The sequence below is a fragment of the Lissotriton helveticus genome, chromosome 7 (genome assembly GCF_964261635.1).
Source record: "Lissotriton helveticus chromosome 7, aLisHel1.1, whole genome shotgun sequence".
Taxonomy (NCBI): Eukaryota; Metazoa; Chordata; class Amphibia; order Caudata; family Salamandridae; genus Lissotriton; species Lissotriton helveticus.
Genome location: NC_136068.1, coordinates 900,316,698 through 900,335,123, shown reverse-complemented (window position 1 = coordinate 900,335,123; position 18,426 = coordinate 900,316,698).

The following is an 18,426-nucleotide window of genomic DNA, read 5'->3' as shown; positions in this document are numbered from 1 at the left end:
TTGATAATTATGTGTATTCAATTAATTTATTTTCTGAGCGGGTTGTGGGTTTATAGGGGAATAGGGTGGGAAGTAATTTAATTATAATTATTTAAAAATGTTAATTAATTAATTGGTATTTATTGTGATTAAATTGTTAATTAATTTTAGTAATTACTTAGTTCTTAAATAATTATTTTTTATTAATTGATTAATTGATAATTATGTGAATAATATTAATTTATTTTCTGTAGCGGGTTGTGGGTTTATAGGGGAAATGGGTGGGAAGTAATTTTATTATAATGAATTAAATATGTTAATTAATTTATTGGTATTTATTTTGAATACATTGTTAATTAATTTTTAATTGATAAATAATTAATTCTTAATTGATAATTAATTTTTATTAATTGATTAATTGATAATTATGTGAATAATATTAATTTATTTTCACTAGAGTGGGAATAGTAAAATTTACCCCTTTGCTATCCAACGCTTTCCCTACTATTGCACTCTATGGAGTGGGAATAGAATTTTTACCCCTACGCTATCCAACGCTTTCCCTACTGTTGCACTCTCTGGAGTGGGAATAGTAATTTTTACCCCTACGCTATCCAACCCTTTCCCTACTGTTGCACTCTCTGGAGTGGGAATAGTAATGTTCACCCCTACGCTATCCAACGCTTTCCCTACTGTTGCACTCTTTGGAGTGGGAATAGTAATTTGTACCCCTACGCTATCCAACACTTTCCCTACTGTTGCACTCTCTGGAGTGGGAATAGTAATTTTTACCCCTACGCTATCCAACGCTTTCCCTACTGTTACACTTTCGGGAGTGAGAATAGTAATTTTTACCCCTACGCTATCCAACGCTTTCCCTACTGTTGCCACCTCTGGAGTTGGAATAGTGATTTTTACCCCTACGCTATCCAATGCTTTCCCTACTGTTGCACTCACTGTAGTGGAAATAGTAATTTTTACCCCTATGCTATCCAGCGCTTTCCCTACTGTTGCACTCTCTGGAGTGGGAATAGTCATTGTTACCCCTACGCTATCCAACGCTTTCCCTACTGTTGCACTCTCTGTAGTGGTAATAGTAATTTTTACCCCTACGCTATCCAACGCTTTCCCTACTGTTGCACTCTCTGGAGTGGGAATAGTAATTTTTACCCCTACGCTATCCAACGCTTTCCCTACTGTTGCACTCTCTGGAGTGGGAATAGTAATGTTTACCCCTACGCTATCCAACTCTTTCCCTACTGTTGCACTCTCTGGAGTGGGAATAGTAATTTTTACCCCTACGCTATCCAACGCTTTCCCTACTGTTGCACTCTCTGGAATGGGAATAGTAATTTTTACCCCTACGCTATCCAACGCTTTCCCTACTGTTGCACTCTTTGGAGTGGGAATAGTAATTTTTACCCCTACGCTATCCAGCGCTTTCCCTACTGTTGCACTCTTTGGAGTGGGAATAGTAATTTTTACCCCTAAGCTATTCAACGCTTTCCCTACTGTTGCACTTCCAGGAGTGGGAATAGTAATTTTTACACCCCCGCTATCCTACGGTAATAATATTGTGTATTTTTTATTAATATTATGTTAATATATATATATATATATATATATATGTTTTAACAGATATGATTGTATATTTTTTTTATAAGGTAAATTAGTTATTTAATAATTTTAAGGTAATTTAAGTATTTATAAGTATATTTTAGCTATTTATTTTTAATATTTATTTAATTTTACATTATTTTTAAGAAATTCGATATTTTTACAAAGTATATATATATAAACAATATTTTGGGTTCGATATTTTGGTACTTACCTGTTTGTAGATAGGAATTCGATATTTTGGCTGTCGATATTTTGGAATCTATATTTTGGGAAGTCTATATTTTCTCCCTCGATATTTAGTCAGTGATCCCACAACGGTATCTGGCCCTGACATCCTGGCTGGACATCCTAAATAGGTTTATCCTTTGACTGAAAATCCTCTCTACTCTCCTTCTCCTCCTTCCCCTCTTTAAATCTTCTAGGGGCATGGTGAAGAGCAGAACAACAAACACATTCAGCGACATATTGAAAGGTCTGAAAGAGTTTGCAAGTGGTAGCTCTGTTTTTTTGTTTGCTGCAAGGCTGTTGAGCTGCAGTGTTTCAGCTGGAGCGGGGGGTGGTAAGCACTTAAACAGGTGTTTAGTATTAAAGGCAATGTCCATCCGGCCCGAGCAGGATATTCCGCCCCAACTGTGAAGATTCCACCCTAGGTACTGAGATTCCGCATTGATTGCAGAGATTCAGCCGTAACTGCGGATGTAAAGATATGACTCGTAAATGACTGATATGAATACCAAAAGTCATAGAGTTAGACTTTTGTCTCAGATTGTGTAGGAAAGTAGGATTTGCTTTTATGGTTACTCCCACTTTTTTTCTGGTGCTAAGCTGTCTCTGACTAGTCTGACTGGGATCCTGCTAATCAGGAACCCAGACTCTCTGCTTTCTCCCCTAAATTGTTATGGTAAGTACTGAGGTACATCCCAGATAGGATACTGGGGTCCCCTTATAAGTCCCTAGTATATGGTACTAATGTACCCAGGGAATAGGTCCCCCAGGGGTCCCCATGGGCTGAAGCATGTATTATGCCAAAAAATCGAAAGAAGGGGGGATGGACTACTTGTCCTGTGTAACCAGGGTCTAATTCGTTGTAAATCTTTCTTAAAAAACAACTCATATACGTACACAGGCGTCTGGGGGTGTATCTTGATTCTACGAATTTCTGTACTATGACAACATCACCATTGGGTTTAGTTTATTTGTATGCTGACCTCCACCAGGAGGAAGACCAACTGGTCCAATCGGATCTAGAGGCTTTCTTCAGGACTGATTAGTATGTAGAGGGGTAACCCGCTTCAGTCCGAGTTTGGTCACAACTTGTTCTGGCTCTGTAAGCGATGCCCCGGGTAAAGAAAGCCTCTAGATCCGATTGGACAACGAGGCTGAAACATGTACCATCAACAGTGCAGTAGACTAGTGACTGGGTCTACGCACGCACCACTTTGTTTTTAATTTTCCACAGCACCACATCCATTAATAAATGCCCTTCTACGAGGCAGTGTAGGGAATTTTAACTCACCTCACAAGAGCAAAAATAGGTACTTTTTTCTTTTTCCTCTCTGGACCCTACTGCAAAACCAGTTGGTCTTCCTCCTGGTGGAGATCGGCATACAAATAAACTAAACCCAATGATGATGCTGTCATAGTACAGAAAGGCGGAGAATCAAGATACACCACCAGATGCCTGTGTACGTATATGAGGGGTTTTTCTAAGAAGGATTTATAACAAATTAGACCCTGGTCACACAGAACAAGTGGTCCATTCCCCCCTCTTTTGATTTTTTTCAACTAGCGATTGAAAGCAGAATGGACCATAGCTTCTTTTTCCCTCTACTCTGATTGAATTGCATGTATTATGCCACCATGCGAGACCATTCAAACTGTCACTACAGGCCTGCCATTGCAGCCTGTGTAAGCTGGGGCTAACCCCACTTACAAAAGATATAGGTTTCCTTTCTCTAGGGACACTGCACTTAAAACCTATTAGTCACCCCTACAGCAAGCCTTTCCAATACTGAAGGCAGGGTGCTTGGTTCGAAGTGTGAGGGTTCCCCTGCATGAGCAGGACACCCCTACAGCCTTCGGAGTCTATTCTCCCGGGTTGTAAGTGAGACAGCATATTACTTATAGAGGGGCACAACATCATTATGCGATGACCATCTTGAAACTGGCTGTAACAAACCTTATCATGTTTGGTATAAAAAATGTTGAAATCAGACCCCCACACCGTAAACGATGTGGGAGGTATGATTCCAAGCACTGTAAAGGCCCGTTACGTCCTTAGTGCTCCCAGTACCAGTCTTCAAGACCCGGACCGCACAACATGGCTGCTACCGATCAGAGACATGATTCTGCCTTCCTGATGCTGAGCTAGGCTTGAGCAGGGGAAGGCGTAACAATAAGTATCCTGTCACAGGGAGGTGTGACCACCTCCCAGACAGGGTTTAGTGTATTGGTGCCGGGTGGGAGCTCTTGCCAGCGCCAAACAGTCTGCTTGAAGGGCACATTTGGTGCCCTCCTTGCATAGTCCAGTTCAAACCAGCTCAGGGAGCTGTTGGCTCCTGTTCTGATGTGAAACTGGACAAAGGACATGGGAGTAACTTCCCCACTGTCCAACCCCTCTCTTGGGAGAGAACCCTGAATTGTCCCAGCCCTTTTCTTAGGGTAATTAAGGGCTTACCTGTGGGTGGGTCCCTAGATTCGTTGTGGGACACGATTCAATTCAGACACCACTTCAACTTCGACAGTCTGGGCACTCTGGACTTCGCTGGACTTTGCTCTGGGCGTCAAGGCTGCAACCGGGAAGACTCCTGCTGCTCCTGATCTCTTCGCCTTGCTCGTCTACTGCAACATCCATGCCTGTGCTCCATACAGAAACCTTCCAAGGCCTGTGGGCATCCATGACACCTGACGGAATCTCCCTCGAAGTGAAGGAGTCACTTACCTGCATCTGCAGACACCGCAACTAAGCGGACTGGTCTGCTGATCCTGGGCTCCCATGGACTCCGAAAAGCTCAGCAACACTGAATGTGATTGTCCACATCCCTTGAGGCCTGCCCTGCCCTCTCACTAAGATTTAGGCCAGTATCCCTCGTCAGAGATGCAAGAACTGACCCCTCTGCACCGCGTCAACTACCCATTTCAAAGGCTTGTTGGCTTCCTTACATCAAGATCTTTGGGCTCTAAGTAGCCCCAACCTCAAGCATCTCCAGTAACCAAAATATTCAACCATACTGCATTGCTTCCACCGTGGGCCTCCTTCTTTGGTTAGATGCTCAAGGTCCTCTTGCATCTCCAGTGCCTCCGGCCTGTGGTCCTATTGAGGGTCATCCTTGAATTCTTTGGGCTACCCTGATTTCTCGGGGTCTGCCCTGACTCTCCTGCTTCAGGGGAGTCTCCTGGACCTTGCTGATCCCGACATCACACCTTTTTCAACTTCCATGTTGGTTGCAGTTGCCAAGGGTTGTGGGTGCTCCCACTGGACACGGACCCCTCAACTATCGACATCCAATGTGGGACAGCTCATGTACAGCTCCTGGTCCTTACGGCAGCACCAGGTCTATACAGCTGCAGTTCTAAGGTCACCGTCAGCTCTCTTGTAACACCCGACATCGGTGAGCATTCGTCTTCTGTGCCTCCTGCTCACTCCCGAGTGGCATAGATGCTGCCCCCTCTGCTTGCAGATTCTTCACATCTTGAATCCATCTTCGGGTCCCACTGAACACGTTCACCTTCTCCAGCAGTGGCATTTTCCTGAAGTCTCCCATTGAGTTTGACTGTGGTTTCTGATGCCCCTTCACACCAATGCACCCGGATTCTCTGGTGCAGGCAACCTGGTTCCAAGGATATTTACGAGTGGGGTGGTAGGACAAAGGCAGGGTCCTTCAGCTCACAGACAGGGGATACACATGAATTGTCTGGGCATTCTGTTTGGTGCCTATGAGGGGCGCAAAACATTTACATGTGCTTTTGAAAGGCCCCTCACACAAGATTTGACACTGTAAAATCAAGCAAAATTCCCAGAACCACTACCCTGCATATGCCATTCAGGTCAGCCTATTTTGTGCTCCTTGGAGGAATTTCACGCCTCTCTCATACTTTTTCTTGGGCTAAGAAGAGGCTTGTAGAAGGTGGACAGTTAATCCTTCTCCTGGAACTTTCCCACAACTCTCCTTTAAAATGTTGGTGGTGCACCTGCCCTCCTGGGGTTGCTACAAGGTAGAAACCTTGAGCAAAACAAAGCCCAGCAGAGCATTAAGAGGTGCTTCCTCCACTGAGAGTGCATACTTGATGAAGGGTCTGGCCGATTTGTTAATTTACATGTGGCTTTGTGCTGTGCACAGTCTCCTGTTTGCTTCTGTATTTCCTTCTTTGCTGGAGGTGCCTGGTCCCAACTGGGACACTCCAAAATTCATTTTTGTTGTGGCATCGCAGGTAGCCCACCTCCGTGCTGCCCAGCTGGCTCCCTGCCTGGCCGGTTCTGTTGACTGCTGGTATGGGAGCCCACAACTTCATTCTCCATGTTAGCTCTTTGTGGGTAGGGTGCTAATCTTGCAGTGACCACTCCGCTATCCCAGACACAGGTGGCTGGAGTGAGTCCACTGTCATTAAGGGAGGCACTACTGTACTCCCTTTTCTGGGTCCTTGGCCCTAAGCTAGAAAGCTGGTCTTCAGGTCCCAGGGATAGGGTGCCAAGACACCCCTTTTGCCTTCTTTTGTGGATAATGTACTGGAACCCATTATCTTACACCGTGTACCAGGGGATGGGGTTTCTCTTGGGAGGGGGCCCTACACATGCACCCGGGTCATTAAAAATGAATGAAGCTTGCACCATCCCCTGGGCACCGACCTACCCACGGGTGTCTTCTGGAATTGCAGAAGATCCGCAGGCAATCCATCACTCTTTCTTAGGATCAATGGTCAAATCCTTTCCTCTAGGATATCTTGCACCTCATTGGACTGATTTGCTTGATTCTGGGATCAGTTATGCCTGACGGTGAGCCCTAGCTACCTGGAGTCTTTTAAACTGGCCTTCTGCCCTCTAAAGTGCCACACTTTGCAGGGAGCTGGTTACACTGGCTCCCTGCACCAGCTTTCTTTCAGTCCTTAGGGGATGTGAGGGAGCCAGCCTCACTCAGCCTGGGGATACCCACTAGACCTGGGGTCAGCCGCAGGCAAGGTCCTTAGTCCATTAGGGCACCAGGGTGCTTGTCCTTCCAGCTGTCCATGGTGAAGCTACCATTCAATTCCAGTGTTCAACTCTCTGTCTCTCCCTTGTGCAAGAGTTTTTAAGTGGGGTGGAAGGTTATAGATACAAGGCACCCCTGGCATATCATAGGATGCCACATCACCCCTCCAAACTATCCCACCCAACCTTCCTGCACAGCTTGCTGAGACAATCCAAGATGGTGTCATCCAGTGGTTTCTGGGTGCATCTCTTTTGAGGCCTCAGCTCCACCCCTTGCTGACATAATTGATGGGACTTTCCCACTAAAATGTCAAAGGGTGACCCCACGCTTGTGTTGGTGAAAGATGTCTGGGCTCTCCCCTTTGTTCCGTAGACCTGGGCTTACCCAGCCCTGGTACAGTGTGACAGCTAATTACCAGATGCAGATTTTCGTCCCCGCCCTTTACTCCTCAGGAGTGAGTGAAGCACTGTTGTTGCTACTTTTTTTGTGGGGAGGCCTTTGTGCCCTCTGTTGGGGATCAGCCTAAATAATTGGGCCCAGCTGGGTGACAAAAGGCCGGGAATCTTATCCTGAGCTGAGCCATAGAAATATGAAATTTCTAGATGCCCCGTAAAGTGCTCATATAAGCTATTGGGATCTGCATATTCAAAGTTTGCATGTATGTTTCACCCCAGTTTTTTGCCTCACTGGACTTCGTAGGCCTGATGAAAGTGAAACTGCAATTTAAGACAGATTTCCCCCATGTGTAAAATATAGTGACAATGCAGATAAACCAGTAAATACTATTAACCTTACCAATGAGTGCCATCTAATATTATAAGGCCTACCCCAGGTCAAATTCCAACTTTTCAGAGTTCCCTCTTGCGCCACAATACCTGTGCACAATTACTGGGCTGTGCATGATGGGAGTCTCACATGCGCAGCGCACTCACATGAGCACACGCATGTGCACATGTGTTCACCTGTAACCATCCAAGTGCCCATTACCCTAGCTGTGTCATAATGGCCTGATCCTAAAGGTGATATATTTAAAAGAGAGGTTTTTGCCTGTCACAAAGGTTAATTTCAACAGGTCACACTGTAGGGTCTATACTACTTCAGTCAAGCTATAATGGTAGACTTGATGCCATATTTTCCTTTGTCACACTAGTGAATAGCAAAATAAGAGGAGCAGTTCAATAATCACTGAAACTACCCCACTTACTTTGGTTCCGGAGCAGTGTGCTGCTCAGTGTAAAGCAGTTTAGTGCCTTCTCAAGGGTTCCAAGTGCTACATAAATACAACTCAATACAATGATGTTTTTATGCCTCTTGGCCCACACTAATACTAATACCAGAACTGTAAGACATTGGGTTACTGGCTGAGGGAGTTGAAACCCTTCTCAAGCAGCAACCACAATTTTTCTCAGTGTGAAGTCACAAGCAAACCCTAAATTGACATGTGCTCAACCCTCGGGTAGCCTGCTACAGATCAGTCAGGCTTAACTCAGAGGCAGTGTGTAAAGTATTTGTGCAACACTTCAAACAGTAGCACTGTGAAAACATACCACAACAGAAGCCCACACAGAGTTAAACAATAGGGTATTGTTAATAAATAAACCAAGACCAGAATGACACAAATCCAGTTAATAGAACTGAAGATAATGAACTTCCAAAAATTTGTGAAAATAGTGGCAAAAGGTGTAAAATGAAAAAATGCCAACTGTGGATATCTGGTAGTGCTAGACTGGGGCAAAGCCACAAGTGAAAGCTGACCACGATGGAGCATGGACCGGCTACAGGCACCCAGTTAGGCATGATGAGCAAACATATCTTAAATCTTGGTCTTAGTGGCGTTACCTGGTCCTGTATCGAAGTTGTGTCACTCAGCCAAAGTGATGTGCCAGTTCTGAGATGCTGCAAAGCTGCAGTGTGAGGGTCTGTTGCCTTGGCGTAGAAGGTCCTGCCAATGGGGCTTGCTATGTCAAGTCAGGCACTAGGATTTGGCATGCAGCCAAGGCAATTCGTCAGTTCCCAAGAGCTGCGAGGCTGCGATGCAGAGTTCAGAGTCCTCGTCAAGCCTGCCATCAATGATAGAAGGCAGGGCACTGCACCAACAATGTGTCACACAGCGGCAGTTCTGAAGGTGATGCAGGTTGTAGTGGAAATACTAGTCTTTGCAACAGGTCCAATCTACGCAGCAGCAGGTATGCGTTGGTTCTGTTGGGGTTGCGCCATGCAGCAGAGGTGATCCATCAGTTGCACTGGATCCACAGAGGCTGGTAAGCACTTATACCCACTTCCAATGGTCCAGGACTGGGGTGGCACCACTTGGCTGGGTAGGCGCACAGATGGCAGAGCCCATGTGCAGGTGCAATGTTGTTGAAAGCCTGTTATGCCCCAGAGGCTTCAGATCAGGAGGCCAGCCAACTAGCTCTTGAAGTCACTCTGGGTTCTGGCTTCAGGAGATGCAGGCCCAGTCCTTCTTACCCATGCTGGAGGGCAGGCAGCAGGCCAGCAAAGCATTAAAGCAGCTCGGCAAGACAGTAGTCCAGCAGAGTGCAGTCCAGCAGAGTGGCAGTCCTTCAGCAGCACAGCAGTCCTTCTTCCCTGCAGAGTATCCACATGTCCAGAAGTGTACTGTAGTGTTGGTGTCTGAGGTCCAGTATTTATAGTCAGTTGTGCCTTTGCGCATTTCATTTACCTGTGGTATCCCCTCTCTTGCTTATTGGGGTCGCTCTCTTCCTTTTAAAACACCTAAGGTCCCTACTAGGGGAAATACACAAAGCTCAACTGTCAGCTACACCCAGTCAAGTGACCAGAGACAGGCTACCAGCACTAAATGGCTAAAGCATGAAAATGCCAACTTTTCAAAAGTAAACCCAAAAGGCGCATGTTTAACGTACCCATCAGTCCCACTGCGGTGTAAAGGATCCGATCCTAACTGTGGTCAATTCACTTGTTTTTCTCACACTCTTATTCTTTGCTATGATGATTCTCATGTACTGTATTTCTTTAAGGCTGACATTTGCATTGGGACATGGTCACGAGGTCAAGGCTTTTACCGCGCAAAGTGGGTATAAATCTGATGGTTTTCAGGTGGGAGTGTTTTGTTGGTGCTCGTGAAGATGAGGTGTTATGTGCTGATGGGAGTTGAAGAGATTTTGAAGGAGCACATATTTGCCGACCGTGGCTGTGAAGGTTATTGGATTGGTTGTATTAGTATGGGCAGGATAATTAAACAGAGGGACACAGGATTGGAGAGGAGATACGGGAGGGATGTTTATTTTCATTTTTATCTTGTTTATTCCACTTTGGCTTTTAAGGGTATTTTTGGCACTGAACGGGAGGGGTTGACTTACAGTTTCATGCACGGTTTATCCTGGTAGTGTATTTAGTAGTGGGTAGGTGGAAATACTATTTTTAGTTCTGTTTTGCTTGGTAATGGCATCATGGGTTGATGGGGGGTTCAGTGAGAGGGCGAGTGAATAGCATATGCATGCACATTGTTAGTAGCATTTCATTTTTAGAACTGATGTTTAGTTGTCTTTGTTACTATCATTTCAGCTACCTCTGACGAAGGGCCAACAGACACGAAATGCATTGGGTGAAGTTACGCAAAGCTAGCCAGGATGAATTGTTTACTGTTACATGTCAATGTGAAAGCCCAGATGGGCATGCAGAAGGCTGTGGAAACATCAAATGAAATAAAGAATTCTAGTTGTGTCATGCTGTCCTCGTTGTTATTATAATTGATTGCATTAACGTTTGGAATATGGATAAATGATTGGTTTACTATTTGAACTTCAAAGAATAAGAGTGGGAGAAAAACAATTTAACTTGCCTATAGTTAGGATCGGATCCTTTACACTGCAGTGCGACTGATGGGTGCGTTAAACACACACCTTTTGGGTTTACTTTACAGAGAGCTGTGATTTTTGGGATTGATCATGGAATTAGTTCTCACGCAATTCAAATCGAAATCACAGAATTACACATTTTGAGTTAGTTTAAGGGAAGGAGTGCACTCTGCTTGCATGTACTTTTAACTTTTCAAAAGTGGCATTTTCGGAATTGCAATTGAAAATCTGACCTCATCATACGTTAGGATTTAAATTGTTATGATTCTAGAGACACCACACATAAACTGGCTATCTCTTCCCATTTGGAAATTACACGTATAACATGCAATAAGGCCACTCCAATGTTATCCTATGGGAGAGATAGGTCTTGCAGCAGTAAAAAATGACTAAAGGTTTTTCAATACCAGGACATTTAAAACTTAAAAATACATGTCTTACTTTATGGATACAGCCCTCTGGGCTGTCCGGGCCCTACCCTAAGGGTGATGTATATGTACTAAAAAGGAAGGTTTGGACCTGGCAAAAGGTTTTCTTTGGCAGGTTGAAATGGCAGTTTAGGACCGCACACACAGGCTCTGAAATGGCTGGCCTGAGACATGTTTAAAAGGCTACTTGTTTGGGTTGCACAATCGGTGCGGCAGCCCCACTCATAGCATTTAATGTACAGGCCCTGGGCTCATGTAGTAGTGCAAATTTACTAGGGACTGATAAGTAAATTACATACACCAATTTGGTATAAGCCATTATTACCATTTAGAAGAGTGAGCTTAAGCACTATAACTCTGGTTAGCAATGCCGAGGTGTACAGAGTCCTAAGGCCAGCAAAAATGAGGTCAGAAAAAATGAAGGAGGAAGACAAGACATTTAGGAGAAAACCACCTCAAGGCTGACAGCTCTAACAATAACACTCAGCTCTCAGGTAGTCAACTGTAGTGCATACAGGCCGCATATTAATTCTCTTACAGTGCTTGACACACTTAAACTCACATAAGACAGACCCACAACTGAAAATGATCATCACCAAATAGTGTAATCGTCAACAGCAATAAACCACCCATCATCAACTGAGCAGGCATGGTATAACAGAAGAATCTGCAATGTGGTTCTGGTGAACAGAGAACTTAAACTTAGTCCACCACTGCAGGTTCGAACAAGCTATATACTACCACATCTTCTTGACATCTCACAATGACACTCAGATATGGGATGATATTAACAATGTCCATCCCATCTGATAAGTCCACCATTTCTCCCTCCAACCTATTCTGCTCTGGACTACAAACTTAAAAGAAAATATCTAAGAATGGAGAGCCCTGTACACTAACCATCAGCCTGTGATCATAAGAAATGCTGTTAAGAGACCTGTAGAGCTGTTTGAATCTGCCAGCTCATTTAAAGCAATAAACTCCACTCCTCTCTCTTGCACTTTTTCATCAATCACACTGCTAAGGGCAGGGTCCCATAGCACAATAATTCCATCTTGGTGGTCTTCATGCACAACATGGAAACTGTTAGACCTGACAACTTTGGTGTGGTCTTCCCCCAAACGTTTTGCCTTCACCCCTCCTGTTTTCTGAATTTCGTTTTTATTGGCATTAGGACTCTGTGCACTTTACCACTGCTAATTATTGCTGAGGTGCTTATGATCACTACCTTAAACATGGTAAAATAGGCTTACGCCTTAATCAGCAGATTTAATTTACGTGTAAGTCCTTGGTATGTGGCCCAGGGCCTTGAAACTAAATGTTACTAATGGGGGTGCAGCACTCATTATGCCACGCGCTACAGTAGCACTTTAAAACATGGCTCAGGCCTGCCACTGCAGCCTGTAGTGCAGTTCTAAACTACCAATTTGACTAGGCAAAATAAACCTTTTGCTAGGTTTAAGTCTTCCTTTTTAATACATATAAGTCACTCCTAATGTAGGCCCTAGGGAGCCTATAGGGCAGGGTGCATCATATTTAAATAGTATGACATGTGTTTCTACGTTTTCCACGTCCTGGTACTATAAGGTCTACCACTCCTATATGGCAACATTAGGTTACCTTATTACATTTAATATGTGCTACATGTTGATTGGGAACAGGTCAAAATGTTTTGTTTAGACTCGAATGTTTTGTAATTTTAAATTCTCTTTATTTGGCAACTTGGATGGTGAGTCACAATTATGAAAATGCTACTTTTAGAAAAGGTAATTTCTTGCTCTAACCATTTTTGTGCTTCTGTCAGATTCCTGGGTCACATGACTGTAAATGACTGCTGGTGGGGTTTGTGTATTCCTGTAAGACAGTGAGATGGGCACTTTACCACTGCTAATTATTGCTGAGGAGCTTGTGATCTCTACCTTAAACATGGTAAAATTGGCTTACGCCTAATCAACAGATTTAAAGCTAGATTCATCAAGCCGAAAACGGCTCGCAAAGGGCCAGATTCTGAGAATCTTGCCCTTTGCGAGTGCAATTTTTTCATTTAGGATTCATCATCCCAAATGCAAAAATCGCTAATTGCGAAATCGCATATTTCCGAGGGATTGCATTTAAGGAATCTCTATTTGAGATTCCTTAAATGCAATTCATTAACCAATTTCTATTTGCGAATTCGCTATTTCTGGGCGCTATTTACCACGAAGTCAGACTTCGTGGTAAATAGCGAAAACTCAGAAAAATGCACTTTAGTGCATTTTTTGGAGTGGTATGTTTCACACACACATGTCCTTTGGACATGTGTGCGCAACATCTGGCTACATTTGCTTTTCAGGGGTACTATAGGGTGTCCTTTGGACACCCCTGGCCCCCTTGAAATCGAATCCTTATTTGCGATTAGCAAATTGCTAATCGCAAATAAGGAATAACTCCCCAGGAGTTATTCCTTATTTGCAATTAGCAATTTGCTAATCGCAAATAAGGAAGATGTAGGAATCGCAATATTTTTTGCAATTCCTACATGAATCCCGTTTTGCAAGTCCTTAATAGCTATTCCTTAATAATCGCTATTAAGGACTCGCAAAACCGGACAATGATGAATCTAGCTGTTAATTTACTTGTAAGTCATTGATATGTGGTCCAGGGCCTCTAAACTAAATGTTACTAATGGGCGTGCAGCACTCATTATGCCACACACTAAAGTAGCACTTTAAAACATGTCTCGGGCCTGCCACTGCAGCCAATAGTGCAGTTCTAAACTACCAATTGGACAAGGCAAAATAAACCTTTTGCCAGGTTTAAGCCTTCCTTTTTAATACATATAAGTCACTCCTAATGTAGGCCCTAGAGAGCCTACAGGGCAGGGTGCATCGTATATAAATAGTATGACATGTGTTTCTAAGTTTTGCACGTCCTGGTAGTTCAAAACTCTTAAATTTAATTTTTACTACTATAAGTTCTACCACTCCTTTAAGGCAACATTAGGTTACCTTATTACAATTAATATGTGCTACATGTTGATTGGGAATAGGTCAAAATGTTTTGTTTAGACTTGAATGTTTTGTAATTTTAAATCCTCTTTAATTGGCAACTTGGATTGTAAGTCACAATTATGAAAATGCCACTTTTAGAAAGTAGGTAATTTCCTGCTCTAACTATTTTTTGTGCCTCTGTTAGTGTCCTGGGTCACATGACTGTGAATGACTCTGCTGTTGGGGTTTGTGTATTCCTGTAAGACAGTAAGATAGAGGGGACTGGGAGTAGACAGGATGGGCCACCATACCTTTATTGCTGAGGCGGGGTTGTGTTCCCTGCCCCACTTACATTTCAAAGGGCTGCCTCTAGCTCATATACAAAGAAACAAAGACAACAGTATTTTGTCGTCCCAGATTTCCTGGAGCCTTGATGGCGGAAGTGAAGAACTCTCCTAAGCTGAATGTGGGGATAGCCTAGAAGATTCCCCCACTTTAAATGATGGCACCAGGTATAAATACTGAAACTTCTGAGCAACACTTCGGTGCACTCTTGTACCTGTGGAAGACTTCTGAAGGACTGTCTGGAACCCCATAGGAATGCACCGCTCCTTGAGGCCTTCCTTATTACATAAAGGACTGCCCTGCTGCTACCAGAGGGCTGTCTGGCTACTTGAGGCCTGCCTTGCTCCCCATAGGACTGCCCTGTTGCTTGAGGCCTGCTGTGTTGCTGGAACCCAGAACTACCAGAGTGACTCCAAGGGCTAGGTGTCTGGCCTCCGGTGTGACCTACAAGGGTGTAACAAGCTTTAGAGACCTTGAATTCTGTTCAAGGTCTCTGCTGGAGTGGGTCCTAACCCTCCAAGTGGTGCCCACCAAGTCCTGGACTCTTGGAAGTGATGTCAGAGGTGCTGCTCCTGCCTAATCCTAACTGTTAGGGCTTATGTGCTAGAAGAACCGACAGAAGACTGGACCAGCATGCCAGCCAATATACCAAGGTGCATTGCTGGTTGGCCTGACTTGAAGGTAGCTTGTGCTGTAGCAAATCCTGTTCACTGGGACCTCTGACAGATAGTATCTGGCCTTAGGAAGCACTCTTGGCTACAGCTCATAGCTTTGTCACGCTGGAGGTTTTCAACTTCTAAAAAGTTGCCTAAGTCTGAAGGTAAAGATCTTCTTTGGGCTCGGCAGCAGCAGGCTCCACATTGACGATCTCCTCGGCCTGGAAATCCTGCTTCTCCAACTTGGAGATCTTTCTCACCATTGTCAATGGCTTCACCGAGACTCTCTAGCCACGACAGGTCCTCCTCCATTACAACCTGCTGTCTTGCCTTGATGACCTCTACCTTCTCCTGAGCTTTCAAAAGTTCTTTAAAGTCCAAAGGTAAGAGAGACCGGACTCAATCCACCTTGTGGATCCAACTTGCGCTCCATCGCGGTCAGACTTAACTTTTGATTTTGCCTCGGTCTTGTGCTACCAGATACCGTTCTTTGATCTTTTAGGCTCTAGATTTCACTAAAATCTTTAGAACTTTATGACTCTGATTCTCACGATCAAATTTAATTTGTTTCGGTATCATTCTGATAGAGCGCGCGAGGTCACCCAACCAATAATTTCGCCGCTTCCGGCTTCGGGCCCATATATTTCAATTCACCACATACATTGACCGGGTGACTTCACGGGCTGCTACCAATTTGTGTGAATTCCCTACTGTTATTCCTCAGCGTACCCGACTTACCATCCACCGACACGGGTACCTATGATCACAATGGATCAGGGAGCTAGCTGTGAAGGAAAGGCAGCAAAATACAACTCAAAATGACATTCAATACCTTTGTAAAATGACCACGGACAACTGGAAGTTTTAAAGTCTTTATCTAAAGTTCGTTCTCAGTAAGCATTAGATTTACAAGGATAAGACAATCGATAATCAAGATAATGAAAAGTACATAACTATAGAGAAATAAAGTCAGGGTAATCATGGAAATACTAATGTGGGATGCAACAGGAAACGCTATGCATTTAGGGCAAAAGTTCTTTGGACAGTTTAAGAAAGGCCGTTCTAGACCATATCAGAAAGTGACAAACTGCAATGCAAAATATGATTTCTAACAGGTAGGTTAACATGGGAAACGTTATGAAAATATGCAAATGACTTTACGATTCAATAATTTCGGCAAAAGCATGGAAAATTAACATATGCAAAGGTGTGCCTTTATTGAAGCAAAAGACAGAAAAATAGAAAGGTGCAAGTTTAAAGATTTCAGAGCAATATTTACCTAGACTGGTTTGGAAACCAAACCCTGGCCACGGGTCAGTTAAGGACAGGAAACCCTCAAGGAAGGATACCCCTCAATGGACAGCAGGTGCAGAATGGACACCTCAGGACAGGACAGGAAACCCTCAGATTAGGAATCAGGACAGGACCTCAGGACAGGACAGGAAACCCTCAGGACAGGACCAGCACCCGCAGTTCGGAACCAACGCCTGCGCTCAACCCTCTCTGCAGCTATCGATCAAGACCCCGATTGGGTCAGCGAACTCCCAGCAAAGTGCTTCGCCAACACTTTAAGGTTCAGTAGAACCTTAGTCTATGGTCAATTTCGGACAGAGTACTCCGCAGTGCTCTGTATCTTCAGTCACCTATTGAGTGCGTTGGGTCAGTGACAGGTCAGCTAAACAAGACAAGTCGGACAATTTCCCTAGGTGAACCCAGGGTAGATATACAGTTTGGAGACGGTGTACCACCCCCCAATGTTGCAAAGTGTCAGAATCCCTCAATTTGGATTGGTCCTAAGATAGGATTTGGGTAACACACCAATCAGAACACACTATTTCGATGCCTACTTTGCATCTCTGGGTACCGCCTAGCGAGATTGGGGTTCTCATGAGAAAGTCCAGGGAAATACAATGACAAATTAACATTGTTTCAGAATAGGGACACATGACTCCGTCCTGCTGAGTTCGCAGGTCAGTTCTCAGGAGCATCTTGCCCATCCCTGCCAGCTGGCTGAGTTCCACCAGCCAAGGTTGACTTCTCCCCAGATGGACGGTCCTGCGCAGAAAGGACCTCCAAGATGGCTTTCGGCTCAGTCAGACCCCCATTTCCCGCGGTACATGAAAAGTAAGCGAGAACAAATTAATACATAGAAATAACGTTATGAAAACACATCATTGGTTTTGTACTTTCAACTTATCACTAAAATTATACTTATGCAGTCTAAATGTTAGCTACATATACACAGACACAAGAGCAATGGCACGAGCAGTACCACGTTATTGCCAAAGCTATGTATTACGCATGCGCAACTATTTCCCTCCAAACCTGCAAACACGTCAGGACACGTGAGTGTGACTGACGCATGCGCAGAAGCTATTTCAAAGCAGCGGCCATTTTATTGACTCGAATTAATCGTATTAGAAATACACATGTGCAAGCTTCATTTACCTCGTTCAAACATGAAATAAAGGTTAGTAAGACATACAAATTATTACTTGGTTACACATGAGCGAGGTTCATGACTACAGCAAGTCGCAAATGCGAAGCTTTGCTTCATCAATCCCCTCTTTGATGATATTTACTATCATCACAAAATAACTGGAACCAGATGCCAACTTCTCACACTTTATACATCTCTATCTCTTCCAGCAAGCTATTCAGCTTTTCTCTCTCATTTTTGGTAGGGTGAGAATTCTTCACCCTTTTGTATATCTGATTATTCATTTCCTCTAATTCAAGTTCATCCACACTTCGTTTCACTCCTCTCGCATTCACTTGATGCTTTCGGGTGTGCTTACGACATTTGCAACAGACAAATATGAAGAATAGGATAAGACCTATAATTCCAATTGGCATCAGTACCTTGAACAATAAGCTTTTACCTAAGCTAGCAAACCAATGACCTACATTTGAGAGACCATCTACCAGTCTCTTCCAGGCACTGTCAACCTCGAGTGGTTTGAGTTCCCTTTCCAAATTAGTAATGTTTTTCACGTATCTTTTGAGTTGCAAACTTTTGTCCGGAATATAAGTGCAACAATGTTGCGCCTTCAACATCCGGCAGACTCCGCCCTCTTTTGCTAATAAGGTATCAAGAGCAAGTCTGTTCTGCAAAACCATTGATCTGATCGCAACCATTTCGGTATTGACCAGCAGAAATCCATGAGCTGTGTCAGTAGACAACACATCCACTATAGTGGACAATTTGCAAATTCTGTGAGTGTTCAGAACCACTCCCACTCCAGGTATCAGTGCACTGAAAATACTACCCATTATTTCACCTATGCTTTCTCTTTTACTACGCACTAAGCCATTAGTATTTTCACTGCTTCCAGCAACTTTGTTCACATGGTATATTTTTGGGAAGACTTTGCCAAAATAGCAGCTTCCATACCAGTGATCCG